The 21,726-nt window shown below is 35.4% G+C and overlaps 2 long non-coding RNA genes across 2 annotated transcripts; one reads left to right on the top strand and one right to left on the bottom strand.

Annotated features, from left to right (window-relative positions):
* Nucleotides 1-8,543: 8,543 nt before the first annotated feature.
* On the bottom strand, nt 8,544-9,782 carry LOC127074556 (uncharacterized). The gene is made up of 2 exons (XR_007786045.1): nt 9,429-9,782; nt 8,544-9,242 (listed from the first exon to the last, which is right to left on the bottom strand). It is a non-coding gene; the product is annotated as an uncharacterized LOC127074556 (long non-coding RNA).
* Nucleotides 9,237-10,744, top strand: LOC127074555 (uncharacterized). The gene is made up of 2 exons (XR_007786044.1): nt 9,237-9,469; nt 10,315-10,744. It is a non-coding gene; the product is annotated as an uncharacterized LOC127074555 (long non-coding RNA).
* The last annotated feature ends 10,982 nt before the right edge of the window (nt 10,745-21,726 follow it).

Consider the following 21,726-nt stretch of genomic DNA (forward strand, 5'->3'; position numbering starts at 1 on the left):
AGAGGGTGAGTGTTGTGAGTACAGTACCATGGAGGCAGCTAACAGGTGGAATCTGGAAGCTGTCAATGCTACCCTATGTCTCAGCGGAAAATCCTACGAACTGAATGATCAAGGACAGACGAAATTGTGGAAAAGAGAAAATTTTAATTTGGGAGCTAGGGCTTTTCTGGTGCTACTGTTGACTAATATCCGACCAAGAAGCCACACCACCACAATTCCTATGGACGTAGGGTGTCTATTGTACTGCATCATGGTCGGGAAGTCTGTGGATGTCGCAACCCTCATTGCAGGCGAACTGAGAAAGATAGTTTTAAGCGGAACCAATTTCGGTGGCAAAGCTGGTGTACTCGCATATCCAGGACTTATCATGGGACTGTGCCGTAAGGCAAATGTTCCCATCCCTGAGGAAGTACACTTCTCGATCACCAGTGTGATCAATGACTCGTATCTGAATAGGTTTCTGCAAAACCCAAATGATAAGACTGATGCACCTGGTACTTCTTCATCCAGAGCCCGAGCCAGACCTCGACCTCAACCTCAACCTCAACCTCACACTACCCCAGGCTTTGATCAGATGGCTTTTGCCAACTACTGTTGCGAGAGCTTTGAGGCCTCCAGGAGGTCTCAATCATTTCTTTTCGATGCCATGCAACAGCAGTTCCAGAACACGTTTCTGGCACCAGAGGCACGTGTTTTTCCTTCGCAAGCGGACTATGCAGCTTATGCAAATTGGCCTGAGGGCAGGCCAAATTTTATGGGGGGTGTAGGAGGCAGTGCTTACCCAAATGAGGAGATGGAGGATGTTCTTGGAAATGTAGGTGGTGACGAAGAGGAGGAGGATTGAGAATGTGGAGATTTGAGAGTTGTTGTATTTCTGAGTTTCTTTGTACTATTTCTGTTTTTGTTTTTGGGAATTTGTGATGTACTTTTGGGTGGCTCTAGTTCACCATAACTTTATTTTGGCACTTTATTTTTGTTAGTATTTTGACAATTGCATGAATGCTAGTTGAGATTTAAGTGTGTTTTAATCAAATTGTGGTTTACCAACAATTTTGTTTAATTGTTCTTATTCTTAAGTTAAGCTTTAAGCAACCGAGAAATGATCGCAAAGAAAGAAGCATAGGACACTTCGAGTGGTGATGATAAGAATTAGTGTCGGCATTTCAAGGTACACTTTATCGCTTTCTAGACTTAACATGAGTAGTTTGATGGTGTGTGCAAATTCCATTTCATAAATTCATTGAAGTATATGTCAGTTTTGAATCAAAATAGGACTTAACCAATTGTGAGGAAACTTTCCATTGTACACTAAAAAGCGGGAAACCGAGCATTATTTTAACTCATTCTTATCATGCTAAATCATGCATCAATCTATTTTTGTGTGAAATTTTGAAAATGATAGAGGCATTTTTTGTGAGAAAAACCACTTGACCAAAAAGTTTGAATCAACTAACCTTGTGAGGAATAATCCGTAGTTAAACCCCTTTGAGCTTATTTTAGGATTCGTTTGATTGATCATTGTAAAATCAATTGAAACTTGTGGAATAAATGAATCCTAATTTCTTTCGTGTCAATTGAAACCTTAAATCGAGTTGTTGAAAATTTTGCCTTTTGCTTATGTCTAAGTAGGGAGCATTATTGAATAAATTTGGTTTTGGAATCTAAAGTTGGGGAGAGTAAAGTGAAAAGTTGATTAGAACTTGGAAAAGTGAATTTTTATGAAAGGGTGAAAATTTGAAAAGAAACAAGAAAAAGAAAATACCCTTGAAACCATAGAGCATAGAAAAAAGATTAGAAAAAGAAAGCAAAGAAAATGCTCATGGTTGTGTGGAGTTGAAAAGAAAAAGAAAAGAAAAAGATAGGGACCAAGGAAAAGGAAATTGTGTAGAGTTGAATATTTGGGAATGCTCCCTTAGGATAGGCAACTTTGTAAATTCTCTTAATCATATCCTTTCTTGTAACCTAAGCCACATTACAACCTTTGAAAGACCTCTTGATTCTCATTTTTCACATGATTTGGTATTTGTTGTGATAACCGCATGATTTGAGTTGTTGTTGATTTAATTGCTTGGATGAGTGAAAGTAACCCTTCATGTTATTCATCATTATTATGATGTGTGTGTAAGTTTGATTCAATTTTGACATATATGGTTTTGAATTCCATTGGAATGATTTTTGCACTCAACCATTTTCCTTATTCATGTTTTGTCTAGAATTAAGATAGGTGGACTGAGAAAAATCGCCAAACACTTTTGAACCATTTGAATGTCCTTGGTAAATCCTTGTTCCAATCTTTTGTGTTATTGTCTTGGTTGTGAGGGTGGAAACTTTTGTTTAGGGACAAACAAAATGCTAAGTTGGGGAGAGTTGTTAGGGACCAATTAGTACTACTTTTTATATCATTTTATTGGTCCCTTTTACCAACTTTTGATGTAATTACACACTTTTATTCTCACTATTTTGTATAAATGCAATTAGGTTTAATTTATTTTGTTTTGAATAGTTATTTCACCTTTTTGTTAGTTTTGTAGAATTTTGGGATAAGAAAGGCCTTGGATTGCAACACCACATCTTGGAGGAAGCTTGCCAAACAAGGAAGCTGGAGAAGCAACAGTTCGCGCCGCGAACTGCCTTCGCGCCGCGAAGGCTGCGAATCCAGCAAGCTGACTGAGGGTCAAAAGTGCTGTTTTGCAGGAAAAGTTTATTGCCATTTTGATGCCTGCCTGGGAATTACTTTTCTGCTTTAGATGACAAATACCAATTAGGGAAATGTCAACCTTTTTTGTTAGAAACAAATACATTATGTTAGGGCATTGAAAATAGATTTTTTATCATTCACACATTGATATTGAGAGCTTTTTGTAAGAGAGAAAAACAGAGTTTTTCTTCTTTAACTTTCTGCTTTGAACAATGATGATGAGGAGCTAAACTCCCCTTTGTCAAGATTGGAGGTAGTAGCTATTCTCATATGTTTATGTATTCCATTTGATTTATATGTATGATAAAGATTGTTGATGTATTGAATACTGTTTTTGCCCTAAGTTGAAAACCAGATTTGAGTAGTTGTCGAGAGAGATTATTTGAGTCTTGACATAAAACAGATTTTCAAGTAGTGAATAAGTTGTAGAGATAGATTTACTCATTACTCTTCTTTGGTATTAAACATTAAAGATTGCTATATTGATAGTTAGGTAGAGAGATCGTCTAAGGATCAATATAGTGATTATCACAATATCATTTAGACATAAATGACTTTGAGAGGATACTTGAACATCATCAATAATCTTGAATCTATTTATTTATCATAAGGAACCATAAGCATTTGAAATAGTGAACTCCAATCTTGCCAAGCCTTTATATTTGATTAAAACCATTCTACTATTTTTAGTGACCTTTACTCACAAGATAATTTTCCAAACAAAACGACCTTGTTACTTTCTAAACTTATAACATTTGGATTATAGAACGACGGTAATATCAACCAATCTCTGTGGATACGATATAAAATATTTGCCGAAGATATACTTTTCAACAAGAATCGAAGAGATGAAATTTTCTGGAAAATACCTTCAATGTAGGTATGGATTCAACTGTTCTTGCCTTGGCTCTTGCTTGATCTCACTCAGAATGCTTGCAGGAGTAGAATGAAATGCACAAAAGGTCTTGGATCCCTGGAGTTTTGAATCTCAAAACAGTAAGATTCAAACTTAATTTCAAGATGAAATTCTTAGGATTATCCTCTCAAATGGAAGGGTTAGGGGTTTAGGATCAAAGCTGGCGCGAATGTGTGTTCAATTCTGATGCTAGAGGTCTTTATTTATAGTTGTATCTCATGATATTTGCACCTTCCAAATCACTTTCCAAAATTGGCAATTCATGATGCATGGGTGCATGGGAGTGTACAGGCCCATGAGATCATTGTTTTAGGTCCACAAATGAGTGTAAGAGAGTCTGAAGTCAACTTGGATTGCAAGGCAATTGTGTGTGAAGATTTGAAGTTTGATCTTTGCCAAATGATGATACCATGTTCATGCCATGCGCAGCCTTAGCAATTCTTGTCTGAAATGGATGAACTTAGACTTTTTCGAAAGGTTAGATCAAGAGGAACAACTTTCATGTTCAACACGTTTCCATTTGAAGATTGTATCCTGATGAATTTTAAGGTGGAAATTTGGAAATTTCAACATATTGAAATTTTTTCTAAGTGTCAAGTCATATATCTCAATATTCCACCTTGCTTAACTTTTTATGTGAGCTTCAAATGAGAAAAGTGTCTTCATCAAAGTTGTAGATATTTAAAATACATTCAAAATGGTGACCAATTTCATATCATTTGGATTTGAAATGATAGAGTTATGAATTTTTGAAGTTTGGAAAAATCACTTGTTCAATTGTATAGGTCAAAAGTGACCTATAATGTAGCCTCATATCACATGCTCAAACAAGTTGAATTAGCTCTCACTCCAAACATAAAAGTTGAAGTAGATATATTGAATTTGATTTTGAAACTTGAAAATATTTCATATCATAAAAATTGAGCAAGTTATGGCCTTGGGAAGTTGACTTTCAAATTAGGGTTTAGACAAAATGACCTATAATGTTTCAACATAGAAGATGTTTTTCCAAGCAAAACTAGACCTAGGTCTCAACATGAAAGTTGTTTGGAATGCCATTAAGAGTAAGTTTGAACTTGGAATAATTTTCATATGGTAAAAATTGTAGGAGATAGGGTCTAGGGATACCCAGTTTTGATGAGATGAATTCATCTGGCCAACCACCATCAACCAACTTGCTAATCTTCAATTCTCTTGACTTTCTAGGCTCATGGTAGATCATATATGATGAATTTTGAAATGTACCTTGAAAATTTTGATCAATTGGTGAGATAGCTTGTTGGAGAAGTTACTCAAGATACCCAATCAAACTAGGGTTTCCAAGGCAAATCATCCTCAAACTCTTGAGGAAAACTTGATCAATATAACATGTAGAAATCATTGGGACTCATATATGATGCTTATAACCATTATTTGATCAATCCATGGTTGTGCTCTTTGTCATGAGGGTCTCAAACCCTAGATATGAACTTGATAGATCAATGGAGATCATGCCCTACCTACAAAAGAGTTAGGCAAATGCAAAGGCATATTTTTGGTATTTTGGTTAGTAAAAATGATAAAATACAAGTATGATACAATCTCAAAGTGCTTGGTGATCTCTACCAAAACAAGCCCAATGAAGGAAGGGTAAGGAGGATGCCAAGGTATGATCCCAATGCTAATGCATATGATGAAATCGCATGAGGGATCTTAGGGCCAAAATTGGGGTCTTACAACTTTAGAGTAGTCGAGTCTTGCTCACTTAAGAAATCTTCTAGCTACCAATCTCGCCTTATGTCTTTCTATCGACCCATCAACATTGTGCTTCAACTTGAACATCCATTTGACTTCGATAACTTTTGTATGGGCTGGAAATTCAAACAACTCCCATATGTTGTTTCTTTCGATTGCTTGTAACTCTTCGACTATAGCAGACTTCCATTTCATATTATTTAAAGCCTTGTTATACTTTATTGATTCAGTACTTGCAAGTAAAGAAAAATGAACTAGTTCTCCATTTGTTGTGACTTCATCATCACCAACCACTTCATAGTCTTGAAGTCTTATTAGACGAGCTCTATTTCTTTGAGGTCTCTGACTTATGCTAGCCATAAACTCTCTGACTTCGAATGTGTTGGGTATGTCAGCAACAACTTTGACTTTAACTAGAATATCGATAATATCTTTGACTTCAACATCATTACTTGCTTCGTCGAAATCATAACTCATAAATGGCTTGTCAATTGCATTACTAAAATTCCAATCCCAGGAAAAATTTTCATCAATCACAATATCTCAACTAATCATAATATTTTCATTAATTGGATTTAACAGTCTGTATCCTCTAGTCCCATGATTCCTTTTTTGGGATCATGAGGAGAAGTATCAATATTGGGCTAAGAGCAACACACAAGTGAGAGACATACCATATATCCACCTAAAACCTTAAGGTAATAGGTGTGTGGGTTCTCCCACTTATAAATGCTCAAGTCTCCAAATTTATAATCAATGTGGGACTCCAACTCACACTTGACTTATTATTCTTAACAAAATATACTCCACATAACCTTTAAATCTTCACTATCTTCAGTCAAGCTTGGTAAACCATATATTTTTCAAAATATTCTTCACGATCGGTGACAATTACTTTTGGCATATTTTTTTGTCATTCAACATAGTCTTGCACATTTCCAAAGTCAATATAACATTGCTCTCTTTTTAGGATTCCAAAAATTCAAAATTCATTGAAAAAGTCTTTTTAGGATTCCAAAAATTAAAAATTCATTGAAAAATACTTTTTTGTCTTATACGTAAAATAAATTATGAGCATAGTGAGAAATATGTTAAACAACTTGATGGAATCGGGATGATACCAAAATAAATCTCGAACAATGACACTATCCTCACAAACTTTGTACCTAGAAACATAGTGATCATCATCCAAAAGCTTTAAGAGTTGTTGCATTTCAAAACTTGGACCTCTTACTACCTTGTTGTTTCAGTCATCACATTGTACAATTGCTTGATATTTGAAATATTTTGAAGTATTTTTTATTTCAAAGTTTCAAGTATGTTTTTCGGCGCCACCATGTTTAATGCCATGTTCGATACAAGTTCCTTCTCCTCCGATATAAGGTAACATATAATGGGATTATCGGCTAACTTGTGGCACAAGACATGATTATGTATACCATAAACCATATTAAATTTCCATGTATCATTTTCCTTATGGTATTTGTGCAATTTAAACAAACACTCACATTTTCTCGATTTGGTGTCATCACGTTTCAACTTCCTAATCGGTGATTGGTATGTGACACTTCCATGCGAATCCATTGTAGCATATGTTCACAAACAATAAACTCTTATTTATTTGTAAATTTTTCAAGAGCATCTACCTCGACAATAAGTAGTCTAGCACTCGGGTTAACACCGTCCTTCATTTCATCTTGTTTAACATTGTCTTTCAGTTTATCCGGTTTAACATTCATTTTTTGCATCTCGAAAAATACGACCCTTCGCGAAGCGTTCGCACGCTCGCGGAAAAATTGATTCAAACAGATTCGCCACCAAACTTTATTTATTCCTAAAAGAAGGAAAAGGAAAATATTGATAAAACCCTTAAGAGAAAAAGAAAATGGTCGTCGCAACCAAATTGGGGTTCGGGAGTTGATTACACAAGGGGAAGGTATTGACACCCCTCACGTCCGTTGTACTCAATAGGAACCTTTTAGTTAAACTTGTGATTGATGTTAGCTTATGTTAATTGTCTTCTTCGACTAATAAAAAATGTAGAAGGGAAAGGGTTCGCAAAAATGTTTTTTATTAGGGTGCTTGAAGAGATTATGGGTCTTGCTCCTACGTATCCTCAGGTACAATGAGGAATTCAAAGTCATGTAGTTCTGCATATAAAACTACGTATTAGCTGATTGAGAGTGTCACTTTAGACATTTTGAGTGATTAAATATTTGCTTGTTGCTTGTTCTTGGAGGCAGAAACCTTTGTTTGTTTCACATCGAAATGGATAAAACATACTCGTTTCTAGAAAAAAAATTAATTGGTTGATTTGTTTTATTGGACGCATGCTTAGGTCATATTTTAACGGTTAAACGTTGGCTTGCATACTCGCGAGGGAGACTTAAGCTCTATTTTTTACACACGTTAAGTCGGACTAAACAAATGCCTTTTTGAAAAGTTTGTCGATCACACAAGGGAGAGAAAATAGATTTGATGTGTTAGGTATTTTTAGAAGAATGATGAACACTTGATGAGAATGAGAGTTGGGCCTCATGACCAATTATTCAGGATATCACCGAAATGCTAGACTCCAACGTTACCTTTTTCATCCAGTGTATTTATGAAATTGTTTGTTGGACAATGAACATTCAAAAGATTGTTCAAAGGTTATACCGAAGTGATAGAATCCAATGGTCCCTCTGTTTGTCTAACTGTAAATTAAGTGTTTAGAAGATAAAGGATGAACAAACGACTCACCCAAAACGTGTGCCTCAGGACCTATCATTCGAGGATTCAAGGAATGTGAGACTCTAAGGATCCTCTTCTTTCGCGTTTGCTTAGAAAAATGATTTTAGAATTAAACTTCACGGAAAAGAGTTTGAATCGCGTTGAGAATGATTTAATCGGGGTAAAAATGAAATATTTGTTATTGGAGCAAAATTTAGTTTATTTTAGAATAAATAGAGATGGTTTGTTTATGAAAATTACTCGACGTTGGATCAAGGATTATTTTTTAGTTCCCCTTTTTTTAAAAAAATTGATTGATTTTATGTTATTCGTGATTAATAATTTATCTAAGCAGAGAAAACCTAAAGAAAAACGTACGTTAATGGGAGAGGGATATATTATGCTAAATAAGGATTATAGAAAAAATCAAATCAAACATAAAAAATTAAAATGTTCAAATCAACTAATCAAAGAAAAAATAAATTGAAATAAGAACAATTAGACTATTTAGAGTAAATAATAAAACAAAGTAATAAAAAAAGCAAAGAAAAAAAAGAAAAAAAAAAGGTTGCAAAGTGGAGTAAAGGAGGGTAACCAACAAATATTTAAACCCAAAGAAAAGAGTATGCCTAATTGATACCAGTCAAATCCTGAAAGGCGTTAGTCAACCATTTTGTAGATACCTTAATCCACTACAATTAGATTACAGCAAGCCACCTGATCCATCAGATCACAACCAACAGTTGATGGGTTATGATCATCATCTAGAATCCAAGGGTCCAGACTTTGTGGCCCATGACAAAATGTTGACTCATAGCCACACGGTACACCGAATACCAAGTCAAAACGACCACACTTTTCACCAGGGATAAACTTAGATAAAAACAAAGGAAATGAACAAGCATCAAAACACAAACAAAAATCTAGGTTTGAAACTTTGAAACCACATCTCCTCCAACCCTCCTCTTTAACCAGTCATCGATTCAAACTCAACAAGGTAACAAAATAAAGCCTGCTAGATCAATGTATCATCGCTCTTTCTCTTACAACAACCATACATCGGTTTAGAAATGGAAAAATGAAAACCCAATTCTTATGCGACCACTCGATCTGACCTTCAAACCTCAACAGTTGTTGAGCTGAGTTAGGAAAAAAATCCATGATCATCATTGGGGTGTTCTACTAGAAGAAACCAAAGAAGCAAAAGTAAACAGCTTAAATAACCATAAATTAGAAGTTAACGTAACTCTAATTGTGAATCGTCTAAGAAACCAAAGAGTGATTGTTCTAGGTGCAAAAGGTACTACAGAATGATAATAAGATTCATTAAATGGTGGCGTGTCTACCTAAAAGGAACAAGGTAAATACCAGCGAGAAAATTCGGCGAGGGAAGAAGCGGTTCAGATAATGTCCTCTCCTTACTCTTACTTTTAGTTCTAATTCCTACCTCACCCTTCTCTCCTCTTATGAATTTTCCATGAGCTGAGCTATTTAGGGATTTGTGTGGAAATCTATTAGAATTTAAACAGTGTTTCAGTAGTGAAAAAAACTTTTTCCAATGAGTGAATTAGACACTTTTTTATAGAGTGGGATTTGAGAGACAATTTTTTAGTTTTGGTGTGTGCGGTGTATTGATAACTTTTACTGAGTTGTGTAGAGTCTGCTAGAAACATTTCCTAAATCCCTGATTTTTCAGAATTTTCTTTCTGATTTGTAGGGACCAAAGGGTGAGTGGAGTGGTGTGAGGCGTGTGAACCATGTGTTGATTTTGAATCAAATCTTCTTGTATTTTTTTTTACTGCTGTACAAGGTGGTATTTATCTTCTTTGTTTCACTACAATAAGTTTTCTATTTGGATGAAAATGGAATGCTCATTTCCATTCTTTTACCATTGTAATAATTTGTGTTCTCACAATTGCATATACCTACCTTTTTCTGCAGTGAATATTGTGGTGATTGGAAACAAAACCTTGAGTCTATGTGTTTGATTTCATTTCAAAGTTGTGTTGGATCATGAACATTATGCCTTTCCTTGCGTGACATGCTGCATAAATTATTTCGCCCTGCATCACTTGTATTTATTTGATACATGCTGCACTTATTTGCATTACCTTAGTTGTATGATGAATATGATGTAAGATGGTTCTTTTGCTTTTTGAAGATCGTGCTACATATGTATTGGTGTGTTTTAATAACTTATGCAATTTGGATGACATGGCTTATGTTTTGACTAATTTTCCCCTCTTGGTGCTAGGTTTCAAGTCATGAAGGGTTGGCACATTGGCTTCTAATGGTGAATATGCATGGAAGAGGGTTAGAGGTAGGTTTGGATGATGAAGAAAATAGAGGTCAATGTGAAATTTGTAATATGGTTTAGCATTAGTCTCTACTGAAGCTTGAAGATGGGCAAGGGGCTTGAAGATTAATACTCGAACAAACTAGCTTCAAAACTTGATAGTATTAGGTTCTAATTCTATTTTTTTTACTGTCTAGTCTATTAGAAGTAATTCATATTTATTAATTATATTATTTTCTTAGTCCCTAAGTTTGTTAGAGGGTATTTCAGTATTTTATCCTATTCTAGTAACCCTAGTTTTAGCTTATAAATAGGGTGACAATCATTGTAACTTTTATCATGTTTTGTAGCCGTCATTCTCTTAATAGAATATTCATCTTTCATTCTACCTTTGCACCAACAATTGGTATCTAGAGCTCCGGTTCGGATTCATTGGGAAACACGGGAAACACGAGTGAACGTGAGGTCTTGTGTGTTTGATTTTGATTCTTAGATTCGTGTTGAATCTTGAACAAAATCTGATCAGAATTTTAATTCTGTGGGTTGGGAAACACTGTGTGAGAAATCTGAGTGTACTGTGCAAGGTAGAAAGATGAACGGAAACGGCAACATGAACACCAAACTTCCAGTATTTGACGGTAAAAACTGGAATCGTTGGATGATCCAAATGCGTGTACTGTTCGGTGCTCAAGATGTTCTAGATCTTGTCACTGATGGTTATGTTCCGGTAGCAGCAGATGCGACGGATGAACAGAAAAACGCGCAGAAGGAAGTAAGGAAGAAGGATCAGAAAGCATTGTTCTTCATTCATCAATGTGTTGATGTAAATGTGTTTGAGAAGATTGCAGATTCAACGACAGCAAAGGCTGCGTGGGACACACTGGTTAGATGTTATGGTGGTGACGCATCAGTGAAGAAGGTGAAGCTTCAGTCCTTGAGAAAGCAATATGAGAATCTCAACATGAAGAATAATGAGAAAGTTTCTGAATACATCTCCAGAGTGATTCTAATCACTAATGAGATGAAAGCGTGTGGAGAAACTCTTTCTGAAGAAACAATCATGGAGAAGGTATTGAGATCCCTTACCTCTCAATTTGATTACATTGTGGTAGCAATAGAACATTCCAAAGATCTGAGCACCATGAGAATTGAAGAGCTGCAAAGCAGTCTAGAAGCGCAAGAGTTGCGTTTGATTGAGAGAACTTCTGAAAGGGAAGTAGAGCAGCAGACTCTGAAAGCAACTTCTGATAGGAGGTATTAGAAGCAGTCAGAAGCCAGGAGAAGATCTGATGGTGGTCAGAAGTTAGAAAGCTCAACCTCTGACAGACAAAAGAATGTTCAGAAGGGAAAAGAGAAGTATGACAAGAAGAAAATCCAATGTTACTGCTGTAAGAAGTTCGGTCACTTTGCTAGAGACTGTTGGTCAAACAAGGAGAGAAAATCAGAAGAAGCAAATATAGCCAGAAGTTCTGATGACGAATCTGTGCTATTGATGGCCTCTGAATCTGATAATATGGATCTGATAGACTGGTGGTATATGGACACTGGCTGCTCAAATCATCTTACTGGAAACAAGAAATGGCTGGTTGACTTTGACTCTGAAAAGAGGACAAAGATCAGATGTGCTGATGACAAATATCTTAATGCAGAAGGTATGGGAAATGTCAGAGTGACTCTGAACAATGGGAAAACAGCATTGATTCAGAACGTGTGGTATGTACCTGGCATCAGAAGCAATCTGATGAGTGTGGGACAATTAATTGAGAAAGGTTTTTCAGTTACCATGAAAGACAATCTTCTGAAGTTGTATGACTGCAATCAGAAGTTGATTATGGAGTCAGAACAGGGAAGGAATAGAACATTCAAGGTGAATGTCAGAACTGCAGACTCAGAATGTCTTAGTGCAACAAGTGCTGAGAAGGAGAGTGAGCTGTGGCACAGAAGATTTGGTCATTTGAATTTCAGAAGCTTAAAACATTTGAATTCAAAGAAGTTGGTACATGGAATTCCTGCAATTAAGAAGCCTGAAAAGTCATGCAAAGTTTGCATGAAAGGAAAACAACCACGATTGCCATTTGCGTCAGAAACTGCTCCAAGAGCAAAACATGCCTTGGGAGTTGTACATTCTGATGTGTGTGGTCCATTTCCAGTAGCATCGATTGGAGGGAATAAATACTTTGTGTTATTTGTTGATGAATTCACAAGAATGACATGGGTATCCCTTATTAAGTTTAAACACGAGGTGTTTGATGAATTCAAGAAGTTCAGAATGAAGGCTGAGAATCAGAGTGGTCAGAAGTTGAAGATTCTTAGAACTGACGGTGGAGGTGAGTATAACTCCAAAGAATTCCAGAAATTCTGTGAGGAGAATGGAATTGAGCATGAGGTTACTGCTCCTTATACCCCTCAACACAATGGTCTTGCTGAAAGAAGAAACCGCACTTTGCTTGATATGGTGAGAAGCATGCTAAAGGAGAAGAAACTTCCTCAGAAGCTCTGGGGAGAAGCTGTTGCCACTGCAACGTATGTACTCAACCGATGTCCTACGAAGAAGTTGAAGGAAATAGTTCCAATACAGAAGTGGACTGGAGATAAGCAAAGTGTTAGTCATCTGAAGGTGTTTGGTTCTGTTTGCTATAAACATGTTCCAGAAGCCAGAAGACAGAAGCTGGATGATAGAAGCAAAGTGATGATTCTGATAGGGTACCACAGTACAGGTGCATACAAGCTCTATTGTCCAGAAACCAATAAAATTGAATTCAGCAGAGATGTGATTGTGAAGGAATCAGAAGTTTGGAATTGGGATAAGTCTCAATCTGATTCTGATGTTAGAACTTCTGAAGAAAGGTCAGAGTTCAGAATTTCTGAGGTTGGAGTAAATTCTGACGTTGATTCTGACTCTGATAGTGATCCAGAATCTGATGTTCCAGACTCTGATGTTCCAGACTCTGATGTTGCAGACTCTGATGTTTCAGACTCTGATGATCCTGACTCTGATGACCCAGACTCTGATGGTAATCCAGATTCTGGTGGCAATTCAGACTCTGGAAATATGCCAGCCCCTGAAGATGGTCAAAGCTCTGGAGGAAGTCAACCATCTGAAGCTAGAAACTCTGGAGCTCAAGACTCTGAACAAGTTCAGAGACCACAAAGAATCAGAAACATCCCCAGAAGATATGCAGAATTTGACATGCTGCAAGACACTGAAGTAGACTCTGAAGGAGAAGTTATTCAGTGTGCCATGTTAGTAGACTCTGAACCCATAAGTACAGAAGAGGCTCTTAAGCAGAAGCTCTGGCTGAAGGCCATGAAAGAAGAACTTGATGCTATAGAGAGAAACAAGACTTGGAAGCTGACAGAACTTCCAAAAGACAAGAAAGCCATCAGCGTCAGATGGGTTTTCAAGCAGAAGTTAAAGCCAGATGGTTCAATTGGCAAACATAAAGCAAGGTTGGTAGCCAGAGGATTTCTACAGAAACCTGGGTTGGATTACTCTGAAGTGTTTGCACCTGTAGCAAGACATGAAACAATCAGAATGGTGATTGCAATAGCTGCTAACAGGAATTGGCCTCTGATGCATTTAGATGTAAAATCTGCATTTCTGAACGGTCCATTAGAAGAAGAAGTTTACGTGTCACAACCTCCTGGATTTGTGAAAAAGAATCAGGAAGGGATGGTGTACAGATTATACAAAGCTCTATATGGATTGAAACAAGCGCCCAGAGCTTGGAATCAGAAGATTGATTCATTTTTCAAGAAGCAAGGCTTTCAGAAATGTGAGATGGAGTACGGTGTCTATGTTCAGCATACTTCTGAAGGAAATATGACTCTGGTATGTTTATATGTTGATGATATACTGCTGACTGGAAGTTCTGAACAGGAGATAGCCAAGTTCAAGAAAGTTCTGATGAATGAATTCGAAATGACTGATCTAGGCAAAATGACATACTTTCTAGGGATGGAATTCAGATACTCTGAGAAAGGTATTATTTTGCATCAGCTCAAGTATGAATTAGAACTTCTGAAAAGATTTGAACTGAAGAATTGTAAGATTGCTGTCACACCTTCTGATACAAATCAGAAACTGGATTCTGACTCTGATGGAAAGGATGTGGATGCTACAACCTTCAAACAGTTGGTTGGTTCTCTGAGGTATTTGTGCAATACCAGACCTGATATTTGCTATTCAATTGGGATGGTTAGTAGGTTCATGAGTAAACCTAAGTGGTCCCATTACCAAGCTGCTGTCAGGATTCTGAGGTATATCAAGGGAACTCTGAAGTATGGAGTATTATTTCCTTCTGGAAGAAAGGATGAGTCAGAACTTCTGAGTTATTCAGATTCTGATTGGTGTGGAGACAGAGTTGACAGAAGAAGTACGTCTGGGTACTTATTCAAATTTCTGGGAGGTCCCATTTCTTGGTGTTCCAAGAAGCAACCTGTTGTGGCATTGTCAACTTGTGAAGCTGAATACATTACAGGTGCTGTTACTGCATGCCAAGCTGTGTGGATTCTGAATCTATTGCAGGATCTGAAGATTAAAGTAAACAAACCTCTGAAGCTGATGATTGACAACAAGTCTGCAATCAATCTTGCCAGAAACCCAGTGTTGCATGGGAGCAGCAAGCACATTGAGACCAAATATCATTTTCTGAGACATCAAGTTCAGAGGGGAGTGTTAGAAGTTGTACACTGCAGCACTCAGAAACAGTTGGCAGATGTTCTGGCGAAAGCTATCAAGACTGATCAATTCCTCAGATTAAGGGATGGAATTGGTGTTACAAGCTTTGATGGAATATGAATTAAGGGATGGTATTAGAAGTAATTCATATTTATTAATTATATTATTTTCTTAGCCCCTAAGTTTGTTAGAGGGTATTTCAGTATTTTATCCTATTCTAGTAACCCTAGTTTTAGCTTATAAATAGGGTGACAATCATTGTAACTTTTATCATGTTTTGTAGCCGTCATTCTCTTAATAGAATATTCATCTTTTATTCTACCTTTGCACCAACATAGTCATGTTTATGCTTAGGTCCAAGGTCATGGCTATGGTAGTGTGAGCAGTTTTTTCGCTTAGGACATGCATAGAAAGAATTCTTGGATCGTGGTATAATGTAAAAAATTCAAATAAATTTCTATTTTTTTTTAATCGAAAGTAACTCTGTTTTATATTTTAAAAAAATATAATCTTGCCATGTACTATAAGGGTGCCAAGTAACCTAAATACACACTTAACCAAACTCAATGTTAACTAAAAAGAAAAAAAAAGTCCAAGACTGTCATAAAAAATGTAAAGGTAAAAAAAAGACCTCAATTTCTTCGGTGTTCTCTAATCTCAAAAATGAAAATTATTGGGTGCTAAAAATGAAATTGGCACAATGTAAATCAACTAGTATTAAAAGTCTAACTTTGACTCTTGACCCTCAAATAAAAAAATATATCGATGAAATGGCAATGATGCAGAGGACTAAAAATAAAGGATCACTTCTTAGACCTAATATATCTAACCAACAATCATAAATACAATGAAAACAATGATTTAGATGAAATGACATTAGGATCCATGATTAAAACCAATTGCAAAAGTCAACTCTTGGAATTTTGACTTATGATTCTCAATCATGAAGACAATGATGCTTTTCGGAGACATAGATGGAATCAAATATTCTTGATTTATCATCCATTTGGTACCCGGATAAATGCAATGGAATGGAAAATTCTCTAAGGATAAGGAATAGCCATGATTCCTCAACCCATAGATAAAATAATGCATGCCACTAAAATCCTTTAAAATGTTTTATCCCTGGTTGATTTTTATACCTAATTCTAATGAATTTCTATGGTTGATGGACTGCATGATCAAATGGAATGATCATGCTATGCTGATGAAAAAACATGGGATAAAATTTAGGATATGATACCATCCTCGCAGTAGGTTTGAGAAACATATTTGGGGGAACCATATCTAACATCATTCATAACATATAAATATATTCAAAACTCAAAGTATCAGGCAAATCCTAAGATGCATCTCCAGAACACGTGAAGCTTAGTCCAAATATACATCTCCGGACTCAACGTTCTTTTTCTCAGCTCAAAAATCAAATTAATGAAAGGAATGAAAGATGAAATGAATGAAATTTACCTTAGATTTCAGCTTCTTGTACTCCCTTTGATGTGATAAAATACTATAATGATGTTTTGGTATTAAAATAGTGATCGAGAATGGAAGAATTTTTTTTAAGGGTTTTGAGTGTGAAATATGCTTTGATTATTAGGAAAAGGAACATGCAAGATGGTGTTTTATTCAATTTCCCGCTTGACATTTCCAGACATGCATCTCTGGAAATATTACTGAGTTGTTAAATAAACCAGCTAAATGAATAAAAACACTATAAATGAGTACAAGGGATTTTACATAGATGCATCTTCGGATACACCTCATAAAATTTATGGAGATACATCTTCGTACCATATTTTGGCAAAATGGAGCATGTGGCTGAATTATGAGGGTTGGTGTGGTATTAGGTGCATTCAAAGATGCATCTCTAACCACCATTAAGGGATTTTTTTGGATTTTCATAGGTGTGGGGCGCACCCCATGGGGTGGGATGCGTATTTCCTCTTTTATTATGGTCATACTGTGAAGTATTTTCGGACTATAAATGAATATTTTAAAGAGTTGCACATCAAATAAGATATTACTTGAAAATATGATTATGTTTATAAGTATTAGCAATTATTACTTTCAAGACAATTTAGTAAGGTGTTTTTATTAAGAATCAGTTAAGACCAATATGATAATCTAAGTGATTATTAAAGGCTATTCAATATGTGTTGGGCCACTTCCTATTAGAATTATGCTATCTAACCACACAACATAACATTATATCATTGCACCAAGCGTGCTAGACGTGAGGGTATGTCAAAAGTCTCCTATCTAACCATCCAACATTTATATTCACACACGAAGCATGCTAGATGTGAAGGGTGTGTCAAGAGTCTCTTATTAAATATGGTTTTGAAATATCGTAATAATTTATTAGATGAAGAGAAATTTGAAGGTTCGTGAAACATAAGAAAGGGGGGGGGGGGGGGGGGGGGGGGTTGAATTGGTTTCAGATATGACAATATTTTGCAAATCAATGACAAGAACAACAATGATATAAATACATAAGATTTTTGTACTGGTTCACTATTAACTAAGCTAATCTAGACCACTTGTCAGAGTGATTTTTCCCTTTCACAATGACTTAATCCACTAATCAAACAGATTACAAACTCAAATACCAATTGTCAATAACTTCCCGAGGCTACAAGTTAAACTTAGTCCCTCAAGGAATTTAACCAAAGTTAAAATATAAAGAGTGTGTGTTTACATCAATGCTTCTAAACAAGCAGATACACAAGATGAATTTCAAAGTTTACACTTAGAAAAATATACAAGTAAAAGCTCTAAGTGTAATGAGGTTGCAATTGTTGTTTCTCTCGTTTGTTGTTCTTCTTTTTCTCACATTGTTGTTATTCTTCTTCTTCATGTATTCTTCAAAATTCCGTGTCCTTTTTAAATAGATGATGAATAGTACTATTGGAGGATAGAATTGGAAACTTCTTCAATTTCACAGTTGTAATAATGCTGCGAGATTGAGTTATGAATTATGGAGATCTATTGGTAGTACATTCCTTAATAATTCCAGCATATTTGTCCTTTTAAAGAAACATTTGATTTTGCTGCTTGAATGTTCTATTTCCAAGAATATTCCTTCAACATTATTCTCTAAATCATTGGATTCGTATTTGAGTTGATTTGAAGCTTGATCAGAGTTCATAGCCATGAATATTAGACATCAGAGTCAAGTGAAAATTAGGCTTGGGTTATGAGAGTAAATTTGTGTTGTTTGTTCCAGGAGTCTTGACTTGGTTATCCAGATGGTTGACTATCAGTTAAACACTTCTTCATATTTAACCTTGTTTTTTAGAATATGTTAAAGTCTAGAGTCCAGAGTCTCTTATTTAGAGTTCAGGGTCTCTTGTCCAGGTTCGTAGTGTCTTGTCCAGAATCTAGAGTTTGCTTTGTCCATAGTCTGCTTTGCCCAAAGTCTGCTCTATCCAGAGTCCACTTAATCCAGAGTCCAGAATTTTCTTTCCTTATCTTTAAGATTTTGGACACTTAATGAAACTATTAGTGTAGAAAAATTTTCTTTTTACTTTGTTATCATCAAAACTTAAGGATTGTAGACGTAAAACCAAACTTGTTCCAACAATCTCCCCCTTTTTTATGATGACAAATACTAGTATTTTGATGGACAATTTTTACTTAATAAAAAATCAACTCAAATTAGAGTTAGGTTTGTAAGCTCCCCTTGAGTTTTAGACCTTCAAAATCTTCTTAGCTTAAGTACACAAAGTGAGGTTTGCGAGCTCCCCGTGAGTTTAAGACTTAGAAAAAGAATTGATTTAGCAGAAAATTCAATAAGCACAATAATCTCATAAATTATCCAACAAAATTGTTAAACGTTCTGGATTTATCATAGGATAAAAAGGAATCAAAATCATATTTGGTTATCAGTTTCTCCTTTTCTTCCCTTTTGTCATCTATAAAAAAATATAGATAAGACTGGAAGCATAATATCATTGATTAAGAAGGAAAAGAAATACTCCATTAATCAGTCAAAATTATCAGATGTATATTGAAAAGGATAAAAAATATATGAGAAAAGATAGTTTAGAGGAGAGATTGGTGGTGACTAGAAGAGGTTACAAGAGCATCAGTAAAGCCAGCTTTTTGCACCTTTTTAACTATTCCTTCCTGAGAGAAAAGTTCTAAGAGAACTCGTCCATAAGGAATGAATAAAGATATTTCCTCATGAGAGGCCATGATATTTGACTTCATGAAGTTGGAGATGGTGAGAGGTAGGCTAACTTTAGGCCTTGTTAGTAGGAAGTAAGGGAGATGCTTGTCATCAAAAGTGAGCAAGTCCATATCCGTTTCTCTTTGCATGAAAATTGTCACCAACAATAAATGCTACATTTTTTCCATGGGAGTGAGAGTATAGGCATTTGCAGAATTTTCATTGTTGGCATAAATATGTTGAAGAATGTTGGATATGAATGGGTTGTTATTGATGAACTGCTCAATGCAAAAGCCATTATCTTCACACTTTATTGCTTTAGTAATAAGTGATGGAGTAACAATGATTGGGAATATAAGGATATCATAATGGATTTCAAGAGCATCCTGGCCAATTTGCTTAATGGATGCATTCACCCAAAATTCTTTGACGAGAACAGGGTAAATAGGTCCATAGATCATGTCAAAAAAGTTGTCCCACCGTTTAAAAGAGACAGTTCTTTGAATATCAAACATTGTTCCTTTAGTTCTTCAAAGACAAGAAACTTTTCATTTAGGATGAACAAAAGGTTTTCATAACCAATGAAAGTTCTGGAAGCCATCTCTATGGTTTAGGGTTGGCTAAGTTGAAAGAGAAAATAATAATTTTCAGAGAAGGTTTGAAAAGAAAATATAGGTTATGAGGAGTGAGTAGTGGATAAGGTGTTTAAATAGAGTGGTAAAAGGAAGTGTAAAATATTTTGACCGAATCAAGGTTCAGAGCTGATACGAATGAGAACTCAACAGCCACCTCAAAACCCACGGTAATAAATTCTACAACAAGGGATGTTAATTGGAATGCTTGATATAGGAAATCATTACTATTTTAGAAAGGAGAAATAATTAATGACATTGGGGGAGCCAAAACATGGTTTTATTTTACCCAAAAAAATAACTCCCAAAGGTCATTCAAGCGTTTTTTTACGGATGAAAGAATTAGTTGGACAATCGTCTCACTTCTTAGCCACAACAATAGCGCTTGATTTTAACCATTAATATAACTCAGAGTCCAGAAGACAGAAATTCCCAAAGGGATTCTTACTTAGGACCTTCTGACCTAGAGAACCTTCTAAATTCAAAGGGCTAACTGGTTCATAGTCACGTTTCCCAGAATCACATTTTAACCATTCAGAGGCTATACATATTGACATTTATCATTTAATTTGGATAATTTTCCATTTTCAAATTCCTAAAAATAAAAAGAAATATATCTTTAGCAAGGGATTTTGTAAAGATATCAACACATTGATGGTTTGTATCTATAAATTTGAAGTTTGAAAATCCCTTCTAAACATAGTCTCTAATAAAGTGATTTTTCATCTCAATGTGTTTTGCCCTAAAGTGTAAGATGGGATTCCTAGACAAACAGATAACATAAATATTATCACAAAAGATAGAAATGTTACTCTCTTTTAATTGATAATCTTCTAGTTGACTCTTCATCCAAAGAATTTGTGTGTTACAACCAGCTACTGCAATGTACTCAGCTTCTGATGTTGATAATGCAATGGTTGATTGTCTTTTATTGGACCATGAGATTAGATTGTCACCCAGAAATTGACAGCTTCCATTGGTGCTTTTTCTTTCAAGTCTATCTACAGCATAATCAACATCATAATAACCTACTAACTTGTAATCTTTTGATATTTTACACAATAAACAAAGTTAGTTGTACCTTTCAGATATCTAAAGATCCTCTTAACAACTATTGATTAGGATTCTCTAGGATCTGATTGGAATCTAGCACACAAACATACACTAAACAAGATATTAGGTCTATAAGCAGTTAAGTATGTGAGAGAACCAATCATACTCATGTATACTTTTTGTTCTACCTTTTTACTTTCGTCATATTTTCCCAGAGTGCAAGTTAGATGCATTAGAGTCTTGACTGGTTTGCTATCAACCATATCAAACTTTTTCAAAAGTTATTTTGTATAATTGCTCTAGTGAATATAGAATCCTTCTAGACCTTGATTGATTTTTATTCCCATAAAGAATTTTAATTATCCCATCATGCTCATATCAAACTCAACCTACATAGACTTAGAGAATTCTCGACAAAGAGTAGCATTAGCATAACCAAATATAATATCATCAACATAAATCTAGACTATTAAAATATAATTTTTGTATGATTTACATAATAGATTTGCGTAAATCTTTCCTCTGGTAAATCCATTTTTCAAAAGAAAGTTACTAATTCTGTCATACCAAGTTATGGGAGCTTGTTTCAAACCATACAATGATTTCTTAAGTTTGTAAATAAAATCAGGATTTTTATGACTTTCAAACCCAGGAGGTTGATGAACATACACTTTTTATGTTATGTATCCATTCATAAATTTACTTTTAACATCCATTTGATATAAAAACAATATCATAGTTTACTGCAAAGGATATTAAGAGACTAATGGATTCTAACTTGGCCACTGGTGCAAGGGTTTAAGTATAGTAAATCCCTTCCTATTGGGTAT

The sequence above is a fragment of the Lathyrus oleraceus genome, chromosome 4 (assembly GCF_024323335.1).
Source record: "Lathyrus oleraceus cultivar Zhongwan6 chromosome 4, CAAS_Psat_ZW6_1.0, whole genome shotgun sequence".
Lineage (NCBI taxonomy): Eukaryota > Viridiplantae > Streptophyta > Magnoliopsida > Fabales > Fabaceae > Lathyrus > Lathyrus oleraceus.